Consider the following 12,001-nt stretch of genomic DNA (forward strand, 5'->3'; position numbering starts at 1 on the left):
TTCAACATACCAAGTACAAAATAAAATAATAATAATAATGTAAAATTAATATAAAAAAATCAGGAAACCTTTAACAAAGTTCAGTGTTATATTTTAACTTGATTTAATATAAAAAAAATAAAAATAAATATGCATAGTTAATATAGAATAATAGACAACTGTATCGTAATTGAAATGAAGGGATATTTCTTTTCTTATTAATTTATTAAAAACAATACATGATTGGAAATTGAACCAGCTATCATTTAAAAAAAAAACTGGTTATTTCCAACTGTCAACCAGTATGAAACGGATATTAAACTTCTTTTTTTTTTTATAATAAAAATACCTTTACTAAAATATCATGATAAAATTGTACAAAATTAAATATTTGTTCTTAAAGTTATCACTCTTATTTGTCTAATTTGTTAAGGGATATTTAATTTATGATTCATTTCGAGTTAATGTTACGTCTATGAATATTATAAAATTAATGTGGACACCACATGACTTCCTTGTACGCCTAATAAATTACATATACACATTTTTTTTTTTTAAATGAAAAGTACATAAAATTTTATTTCATTAATAACGTCTGATATTTTTTCATTTTTTTATTGTTATTGAATTATTACTTATTGTAATTTTTTATACAATCAGAGGCTAATAATTATTAATAAATCAATATATTTAAATAAATAAAAAAAAGTTAAAAAAAGGAGATGAATTTCGAACCGATGAGCCTTCCCTTGTATGATGCAAATATTTCATTAATTAAAATTTTATTTCGCTGTAACTCTGGAACCAATGAAAACAAGTACCATTTATGATATATAGTTGAAAAGCTCTCAATGAGGGCTTATTACCGCAGTTAAGAAAAAGTTCAAAGTACAAATGTTTTGTATTTTGGGCTTTTTTTGTACACTTTTGGTCCAGTTGATTGCAATCAAAAGAGGAGGTGGATAACTAGATGTTACAACAGTCCTAAATCCAAAATTTCAACATCCTATGGCTAGAAACAACGAAGATGGACCACTGAATGTAAAAATAGGAAGAGAAAAGATTATGAAGGTAGAAGAATTTTCTTATTTGGGAAATAGAATTACTAAAGATGGACGAAGCAGGAGCGATATATAATGCCGAATAGCACAGACGAAACGAGCCTTCAGTCAGAAATATAATTTGTTTACATCAAAAATTAATTTAAACGTCAGGAAAATATGTATGAAAGTATATGTTTGGAGCGTAGCTTTATATGGAAGTGAAACTTGGACGATCGGAGTACCTGAGAAGCAAAGATTAGAAGCTTTTGAAATGTGGTGCTATGAGAATGTTAAAAATCAGATGGATGGATAAAGTGACAAATGAAGAGGTGTTGCGGCAGATCGATGAAGAAAGAAGCATTTGGAAAACTACAGTTAAAAGAAGAGACAGACTTAGAGGCCACATACTAAGGCATCCTGGAATAGTCGCTTTAGTATTAGAGAGACAGGTAGAAGCCAGGCAACGTTTGGAATATATAAACCAAATTGTTAGGGATGTAGGATGTAGGGGATATACCGAAATGAAACGACTAAGTAGATATGGAATCTTGGAGAGCTGCATCAAACCAGTCAAATGACTGAAGACAAAAAAAAATGGCTAATCGTTTATAAATTATGCGACATACAAACGTACGTACAGATGTAACGCCGAAATTAGTCAAAATGGATTCATGGATGGGCAAAGTGGATATTTCCGTTGAAATCTATTAAACGAAATTTTTAGCGATCACCTTTACAGCGATTCCTTTACTTCGTACAAGGATACAAGGAAGTAAACAATGTTGATAAATTAATTTTTTTTAATTAAATTTATTGTAACACAACTTTTATTAACATGATTTTTCTATTTATAGAACTTTCATTACCACAAAATTAATCGTGACAAGTAATGTATTGATATCGGTACTGATAATTTTGGTTATTTTAATTTATATATTAAACTTATTTTTTTAGACTTTGTGAAAGGTTATTTTCTATTTAATTTTGATGTGCCGTCGTAGTATTAGTTTTCTCTTTTTCCACGTAATCGGTTGGTCTAAAAATTTAAAATCAGTGAATTCCGTTTAATAGGACCAACGGTTATTCAGAGAAGCTTTTTAACTGGGGCAGTTTTGTAAAACCACAACCATTTAAAATCCAGTAGAAACCAGACAATGTAAAATTACCCTGGTTTAATGGCCCAAAATACCACTTATAAGGCTGACTAGTTCGAATGTTTCTTTAATTTACTCGTAAAAAACGCAATTTTATTATTAGCGATTTATGTTGTTTAAACACTACATGGAGAGTGGTAACTTCTTAACCGCTAAGAGAAAAGTGTTATATTGGTCTGCATAGTACATAGTTGTTTCAAGTTATGAGAATGATGACGAAATAATTAGAAAGATTACCCAAAAACTGGACGAAATTGAAGATGAAGACGAACCCAAAGTGAAACGCATCTACACAAGATGAAAAAAAATTCGTTGGCGGACTTCAGCAGTATTCTATGTAAAATGTTACTAAAGGAAGGTCGCTAACAGAATTGCGAGTCTGTGCCAAATTTGTAGAACCCCAGCAAATGAAAGGGAGACAACAGACCCAAAACGTAAGAATTTGTTCAAAAAGTTTAATTTTTCCCAATTATGAGATATTAAAGTACATATTTTTGTATTTTACTGACCATAAAGTGCAGTTATTATTTTGATTTGTACCTCTATTATGTTTAAGCTTTGTTTTTTTGTTAATGATGTACTATAAAACAATTTAATAATTTTGTTAATGTAACTTTAATACTGTATTATAAATAAAATTCCAAATAATACGACGTTTAATCGTGTTTAATAAATAGTGAATGCTGTGCTGTATTTGTGTATATCTACTCATTTTCGTTAATATCGTTTAAAAGAGCAAACCATTTAATAGGGCCATACGTTCCCAGTCCTAAAATGGTCCGATTAGCCGGAGTCCACTATATTAGCTTTTGTTAATGATAAAAATTAAAATAACGTAACATTTCTTTTTGATAGATTTAATGAACTTTTAAGTTCCGTAAACATACGGTATGAAAAAACCACTAAATGTATAAAAAAAATTATTACGTAATTCTTTTAAGGTATTATTCATAATAAAACTGCGGTAAATGTCTGATACATGATAGGGGTTGGCCTTGTAACTTTATACCACATGCCAACTGTCCTTGATAGCTTCCAGGTCTAACTACCTAATGTGACAACTGGAAGTGAAAGAGGGAATGTATACCCTGCCCGGAACTACACTTAGCTTCATGCGAGACAAGGTTCGACTGTGTAAGAACGTATAACCGATTAAAGTTTATAACACAACTGTGACGTGCCTTCATCCAGATAGTTTTTCATTATTTACCATCTAGAATACAATGCTGTCAAGCGGTTCAATTAAAGTTTCTGTTCGTTCAAAATATAACTTTGATTCTTCAGGTTTGTAGCAAGATGCTCGCACGAAACGGGCACTCTTAAATCCAAAAATGATAAAGTGTTATGAAAAAATGAAAATATAAAAATTTATATATATATGTATTTTTTCTACAGCTGTATTATAACGTTTGAATTATGCGGCTGGAACATATATCATAATTAGGATCATTATGAAACAGATTTTGATCACGATATAGGTGTACACCCGGTCAAAAGTGGTTATTATTTAATTTTTCGATTGTTTTTATACTTTGATAACCCGATTTAGTAGTTAGCAAGCAGAGGTTAATATGAAAGTACACCAATATAAAAATAAGTAGAAACTTATTTTCATATAGGTGCTTATTTTCTGTAACTTATTCAAAATAACTTACAAAACTCTTATAAACTCTCAAATTTTAAATAACTCTTATTTGCTTTAAAATACCTTATTTTCTATATTACACTGCTTATCTTTTTGTTAATTATATCGGATTCCGAGAATAAAAGTCTTTAAAACCAATTGATATTAAACGAAAAACAAAGCTTTTGACTAATAACCTATTGCCACAGAAATACATTGTTGAATATATATATTAATTTTTAAAAAAATATTCCTTAAATAATGTATTCTATTAATGATTAAAATCAATAACCCCAATATTTCCTCAGCCGTAGAAAAGTATGGTATGCAACTCTCTATAACGGCCGTTAATGCACTCTTGCAAAGTTTCGACATTCGGCAAGGCTCGTGTCGTAACTTACTTCGTACATGGGCATTAATGGCTATTATTATAGGCTCGTTGCATAATGTACTATTAAGTTATAGATCTTATACATAAGGTTTAATTACGTTAATTTTGAAGTAGTATGACGTATTCTTGAGTCCATTATATTTAATTTTTCTAAAAATAAACAGATCGGTATAAAATTGAAAATATGACTTTAGTTTTTGCTATATATCATTAAACTTAAGTGATACTGTTTACAGTTACCGCATCGGATTCATTGTACCGAATTAAATTTATATTTTACTTCTGTCAGTACACTCCACTTAGCACCTGAACATCGATTTGGAAGCACTTTTCATCACACATAGTAGTAGATTTCCATTGATTTATTTTTGAATATATTTGATTCTAAAATCAAACCGCCATACTGGATTTTCAACACTGAAATTCTTTAACAACAAACCGATTTAAGTGTGTAAATCGGTTTTTACACAACTTATTTTATACCTTTTTAGGTTTATATACCGTAATTAAATTTACCATATTCTTTCCATAGTAATTTTTAATAAGATTACTATAAAACCAAGTATACATTCTCTCTTTCTGTCTATCTCTTATGCGTGAATGCACAGACGAGTATGGCCCGTATAAAACATACTACAAACACAACAGCATATCCCACTCATTTTAGTTTAAAACGCTTTATGATTTAATTTAAAGCAATTACGATAACAATACCGGACTACCGAATAGCGTCAGTATAGCTCAGTGGTAGAAGTTGGCTTTCTAATCTAGAAGTTACCGGTTTGAATCCAGTTCAAGCCAGTTAGATTTTTTTTTAACCTCTCGGCTGACACCCAAAATAAAACTTACCGTCTCGAATTGCCTACTCATCTTTACCGAGGGAGAACTTCAAAGTAACAGATAGTTTGTAGTACTAAATCGAAATAATATCATCATCCCGTTTGTTACTTCTGAAATTAGGCTGTACCTGGCTGGATATCCATATTTCATCCTGAAAAAAATTTTGGTTAGAAATAACTGCAATTATAAAGAAAATAATCTAATCGTAATAACTACGATTTATAAAGATTACAGTAAATTTAATTAACTAGACAGAAAAACATAAATACTGAAGAAATAAAAAATTAATTTTAAGATCAGCCGATAATAAATCACATTCATTCTCTGCTAAAAAAATAAAATAAACTGGGATGAGATAAATAAAAATATATTCTTCTGTCTACTCAAAATAAAATCTTTTCATCTCTTTTTAAAAATCTACTCATACGTAAAATATTTTATAGCATCTTATTTTAAATTACCTGCTGACGTTATTATCCAATCCCTTTACATTTTACTTTTGTTATTTCTAATTTCTTCTTACGAGTTTTTAATGAAATTAATGCTCTTTACTTGTGACTATGTAATCCACCGGGTAGATCCAGTGGTGAACTCGACATCGCAAATCAACTGATTTCAAGTCGAGAGTTCTAAGGTTCAAATCCCAGTAAAGGCAATAATTACTTTTATACGGATTTTAATACTAGATAGTGGATACCGGTGTTCTTTGTCGGTTGGGTTTCAATTCACCACACACCTCAGGAATGGTTGACCTCAGACTGAACAAGACTACACTTTATTTACATTTATACATACGATCCTCTGAAGTAATAATACATTACGATGGTTCCGGAGGCTAAAAAGAAAAAGAAAATTTTAACTATGTCTGACCCAGGTACGAAGCTGAACGTACCAAAATAATTAGAGGGCTTGCTAGCATCAATTCTAATTTTGATCTGCAAGCTGATTGGAAAACCGAAACTGCATGAAACATAGTTGCTGCCTTCCTGAAATTCTTACCCCTGCGGAGGATGGCTGAGGGAGTCTGATGCTGTTTTATAGATCGAATAACAACCCGGATGGCTAGGGGTCCGCCTGGGTGCTTACTTCGCCAAGACTGACGTTTTAGCATCTAGTCCTGGTTAGCTTAGATATTCGATGTTAGGATGAGAATGGATGTGTAGAGAACTCTGTGATGGAGCTGCAGTGTGGTAAGGTGTAGCCATTGACCTCGCTCATGAAAGCGGACTATAACAGAGATAGGGTTTGTTTCCATTAGAAGCTTATCAGATTTATGAATTTGTTTCTTGATTTTTGAGTAAATCACTGAATTGTAGAATAAAACTGTCGTTGTTGCGATCAACGTTTCGTTAGTATCTTAATGTACAGTCTAACTGAAGTTAGATATAGGAAGAGTTTTTGTGTGAAACCTTCGGTGTTAAAGGAAGGCGTGAGATCGCGCTTCTGCGAATAGGTTAATTTGATAGTTGAGTGTTGTAAGTTATGGTACGTGGTCGTAATTAGAGGAAGCCATGCGAAGGCGATAATAAATTGCGTAAGTACACTGATGGAAATGCCTACCGAGTCATTTGCATCGGTGTCATTCTGATAGAGACCAAACTGCTGATTTGTTTAGAGGGTCAAAAAGACGACTCCGGTAATGCCCATCAGGTGTAGGAATGGAGGGGATGGTGTGGCCACAGGGATCGTCACAAGGCGGTTGTCTTCTCCTACGGGGGTCAGTTCTAACTATTCTAGTACTGAATATGTTAGGTAATTGTTATTTATTAATGAGTTACTCTTTCTCAGTAATGCTAATATTTTCAATATTTACAACCAATTTTAATCTTTTTTCTTGTATGTAATAAAAATTTATACTCGCTGAATAAAGTATCATCCGTGTACTTGTTACATTATCCACCTTTCACTTGTGAAATTAACATATTTTTCTGCGTTTTTTCTCTCGTGTTTTATTAATGGTTTCCTCATTTTAACAATAATAACATAAATATTCATTTATATATCTATAAATTAAGCTGAAGATATATATTTTCGGTTTCCCAACTTTAGATAACAAATCTTAAATAATATTTAAAACAAAACAAACAAAAAAAGAAAATATATGTAATAAAACTAAAGCCAAATAAAATTTACAGTAAAAATTAGGCTAATCTTATTTGACGTTTTGCCTAAGCGCTAAGATTTTCCAAGTGTAAAGATAATCACAAAATTATGATAAACGCTTGGATTTTAAGCAAAATGTTCTTGAACGTAGCCCAATTTTTGTTTACTTTTTGTTTGGATTCACCATTTTTCATGTAATTTAATCTGTTTTGTGTTCTGCTTGTTTTTTTCTAGTTGTAACCTTAATAATTAAATTAATTAGAATTCTTAAAATGTATATCATAATTTTAATTTCTATAACTATTAATATCAGACCGACAAAACATTGCTGATTGTATTTATTTAATAGACATGTATTCATTTATTTATACGCACGAGCGCGTGTGTTAAGTAAAATTTCAAGTTAATGTGATCCTAGCCTGATTCGAAATTTTACTATATAGTATTAAAAACTTTTAAGGTGTCCCTCTCTCGATCAGAAATGGTTTCTATCCCTTGAATGTTATTTTAGTACAAAAAAAAAACTAATAAGAACGTAAATACATTTTAATTTTATTACATTTCTGCTTACATCAGAAGGTTTTGATGATAATAAAGTGAGAAAGTAACAATTTCGACAATTATTTTGTTGACTATGACAATTGGTAATTATACATTGTACGAAATGATTATGAATATTTTTACTATCGTAATTGGCAAAATTAAAATTTCATGAATTCCCGGACATGTTTAATTGGGATGCTTGGATAAGGTACTATTAAAAATTTTTTCCTGAGATTTAACTTATCCTAAGATTAATCTATTACTCTCTTACTAAATTAACCAATCTTGAATATCCTGAGATAAATCTGTTATTGCAGTCGGTTTTAGAAACTGATACGAAATTCTCTCTTTTCCAGTTTGTCTTAATTTCACTTCGAAATTTGTTGATCAATGGATTTTTATAGTTATAATAATATATAATGTATTCGTAATTATATAACTGTTACTTCAAAGAACTAATTATATAGAATTATTAACACATTAAATATAATTTTCCTAAAAAGTAGAAACTTAATTCAGACTGTTACGGATCAAATAATTTATGCAATTAATATAATCTAAAATGAAATTAATTTCAAAACTAATAAAATTAATTTTGAAATGGATGTTGAAAAAAAAAATAGTTTTAATATCAAGTTTGTACGATTATATTAATGGTGCAAAGCAATACCTACCGCTTTTTAATCTTTTTCTTTAACTTACAACGGTTCAACCGTGTCCTCAAATCTTGCAACCTTAATTAAAATCATTTTCCGATATCATATAACGGTGAAATCTGCATAGCAACGAAAATCAGGTGACAGTACAATAATCCATGATTAATTTCATTTATAGAACATTAATATATAAGTTGTCAGAGATTCAAGAACATCTTGAGAAAGGCAACTGAATCAATAACATGTAGCTATCGATCCGATTGATTTTTACTGTCAATTTAATATAAGTAGATCAAGTGGCTGTTGAAGCGATTTTAATATAGTGAATTTATCTTCTAAAATTTACGTACGCTAATCATCTGATTAGATAGAAAAATAACTGTTATTATTTATAATAATGAAAACTATTTATTCAGGTTGTAATATAAAACACAACTGTGTAAATATATTTTGTTTGCTAAAGAATAAAAACGAACTAAAAATAAAAACTTACTTGCGTGTTTAAATACTTACTTTTACAATAAAAAAATTAAAGAGTGGTAAAATTAACACTTTACGAAAAAATTTTATAATTTAAAAGAATTTAACTTGTTCAAATATGACTTCAAATCAATAATTCTGTGGAGAAAAAAAAATTTAAAAACAAAAAAAAAATCGTACTAGAAAGTAATAAATAAATTTGTTTTCAAGGAAATTACTTTTAAAAACATTTCCATTTATTCATGACTAAAATGAAAAGGGTGAGGCAAGCTCTCATATAAAACGAATTTATAATTAGGGAGTGCCCCCACGCTTTTATTTTTAGTCATACATAAATAAAACATTATTTTAAAAGTAAGTTTCATGAAAGTGATTTTTCTAAAAGTAATTTTCTTGAAAAAAAAATTATTTTTTACGTTTTAAAACGAATTGTCTGTTTTTGTTTTTTAAAGAAAAGCATATTTTTAGAGAATTTTTTTCTGTCTTTAGTAGATGTTCATCGGTTTGAAGCTGCAGAATCCAAGCTGTTAAATAAATCGAATTTGTAAACATAACTTAATGAATTTTTTTTATTATAATTAAAGAACATAGAAAAGAACCGCATTTTAAAGGCAGTAAACCCTGAATAAAACAAATTATTCTAATTCAAACTAATATATTTTACCAACACTCTCATCTAGTTATCCGAATGATGTGATGGTCAGTACCTACCTATGACTGCTATGTTATTCAATTGTAACCTGAAATTTTCATTTTTCATCAGTGAAGTCATTTTTCATGCTCTCATATTTGTATAACACATTACAGATTTTAAAATTTTTTATGCAATTTTTGTCATGATTTAGATCGTGATCAGTGGCCAGTCGTATATGCGTGTTTCAAATTACTTTTTTTTTACATCATTAAATCCAAAAAAAAACTTATAATTATTATTAATATCGTAATCTTTCCATTTCCTTATTAAAAATAATACTTTTTTTAATTTAATTTATTTTTTGCAAGGGAAAATAAAAACGTTTTTTCTTTTACGATATTATGTAATGTTTTGTAAATTTATTATTTATTAAGTTGTTAGTAACGCAATGGTTCCTTTTTGTAAAATGTATTTTTATGTAATTTTGTATTTAGCGTAGTCATTGTTTAGAATGATGACACGTTACATTAATTTCATTGTCATTAGTAATTACTACGACGTTGCTAATATGCCTTATCCATTACTCAGAACATAAATGACCTTTTATAATCCAAATAATACCACTAGATTAATCAGTAATACCTCCGGGAATCACCGTTAGGTATTACTTCAGAGGATGAATGAGAATAATATGTATGAATGTATGTAAGTGAAGTGTAGTCTTGTAAGTCTCAGCTCGACCATTTCTGAGATGTGTGGTAATTGAAACCCAACTACCAAAGAACACCGGTATCCACAGTCTAGTATTCAAATCCGTATAAAACTGCCGTTACTAGGATTTGAACGTTGGAACTCTCGACTTCGAAATCAGCTGATTTGTGAAGATGCGGAATTATAACCCGGTGGGTTATACTTTACATACTATTTTTATAAATGAGTTCGAAGCATAACAATTCACTTCATAATTAAGTTAAAAATTAAAAAATAAATATATTTGTTTCCAAATTAGCTTTTATTATTAAATTACACTAATTCACTTCAGTATTGAAATTAAAAAAATCATGAAAAACTTTAAAATAATACCATTTTTTACTACTTTTTAACCCAGATCGATTTTCACCCGTGAAAAATGCGCAAAGATATCCTAAAAGAATACCCTACTTATTAATAACCTTTTCTCATCGTTCTCCTCAAACTTTGACATGGTTTTTTTAATTACATTGATCAACAAAATTTAACTTTTTCGTGTAAAATTGACCTGTTTGTATGTTTCGTATAAGATTTTTCTGCACTGATTTCTAATTTTTTCTAGTAAGAGGGTTTTTGAGTTATATACATCTATAAAATTTTATAGTTTCTATTTTTTTCAAAATTACTTAGGCTTAGATGAGACTTTTATTGATTTTCTGGGTGTTTTTTTTTTCCGGGAGCACAACAAAGTGTTTTCGTCGGCGCCCAGATAAAAATTTATATTGTAAATAAATGAATATTAAAAATTAACAATTAAAATTAAATAAAAAACTAAAACTCAGCAATATAAAAACACAGCATATATGGAAAACGCCTGTGGTGTATGCTTTGCTAAAAGTGTATAAAACCACAATGAAATATTTAATAATCAAAATTATTATTATATCACAATAAAATTATCATCTGCTATACGCAAAACGGTACACTGAAACGCACTACAGAAAACTCAAATATTTCAATATAACAGGACGGCCCGAAGAAACCATTAAACATCACCTTAATGGTTTCTAACATATTTCGTTTCACTGTTTCCTAACATATTTCGCATGTTAGCCCCTAGTTTAAACTTGCGACGCAATGCCGCGTAACAGACAAATCCACAAGGATTTGTTATGAGTATGTGAAACAAGATTCCTACTAATGTTGCGCTATGATCTGAAAAGAAGGTTTCCGTTGCATTTTTCCTGTTAACTTGTTTTCAATTATTAATATTTATACAGAAAACATTCATCATGTTCGTCTTTTAAATTTCAAGATTTTATGAAAAGAAAAATGTAAAGCCAGAGAATTATTTTCTAGAGCCATAATATACCCCATTAATTATAAAATATACTTAAAAAGCTGCTTAAATATTTTATTATCAATGCAATAGGAATAAAATACGACAAAATAATAGAAACTGTTTTGTAAATAATGCGAAATACAACACTCCACTGAAACTGTATAAGTCTACTGTTCAAGCTTTTCTTTATTAATAAACGAAAAAGAACTAAAAAAAAAGATAAAAATTCTATTATAAACAAATTAATTGTACAATTAGTACATAAAATCACAACGTCAACATAAATTAGGGTTTCCGGAGGAGCATTAGAAGCCAGGGTTTATCCGACAGCCACTTCAGCGATTAGCCTACAATTATTTTGCGGCAAAGGATAGGATAACAAACAGAAACCCTGAGTTGTCCCCCTACTAGATACCAGAAATGCACTGCTCTTCAGATTCCAGTATTTTAACATGAAGGACCTATCAGGATCAGACCTATACACAAGGGGCAAAGGGAAAGATCGAGTGGTAAAAAAAGATG

At 29.6% G+C, this 12,001-nt stretch overlaps 1 protein-coding gene and 1 long non-coding RNA gene across 2 annotated transcripts in view; one reads left to right on the forward strand and one right to left on the reverse strand.

The window, feature by feature from the left end:
* Window positions 1-12,001, forward strand: part of LOC142322206 (zinc transporter ZIP1-like) — a 163,829-nt gene that overhangs the window by 133,398 nt on the left and 18,430 nt on the right. The window lies entirely within an intron of this gene.
* LOC142322207 (uncharacterized) overlaps window positions 1,930-12,001 on the reverse strand; it is a 39,432-nt gene continuing 29,360 nt past the window's right edge. The window contains exon 4 of the long non-coding RNA XR_012755801.1: window positions 1,930-5,182. This is a non-coding gene — a long non-coding RNA (uncharacterized LOC142322207). The remainder of the gene's footprint in view (window positions 5,183-12,001) is intronic.

Source organism: Lycorma delicatula, chromosome 3 (genome assembly GCF_047948215.1).
Source record: "Lycorma delicatula isolate Av1 chromosome 3, ASM4794821v1, whole genome shotgun sequence".
Classification (NCBI taxonomy): Eukaryota; Metazoa; Arthropoda; class Insecta; order Hemiptera; family Fulgoridae; genus Lycorma; species Lycorma delicatula.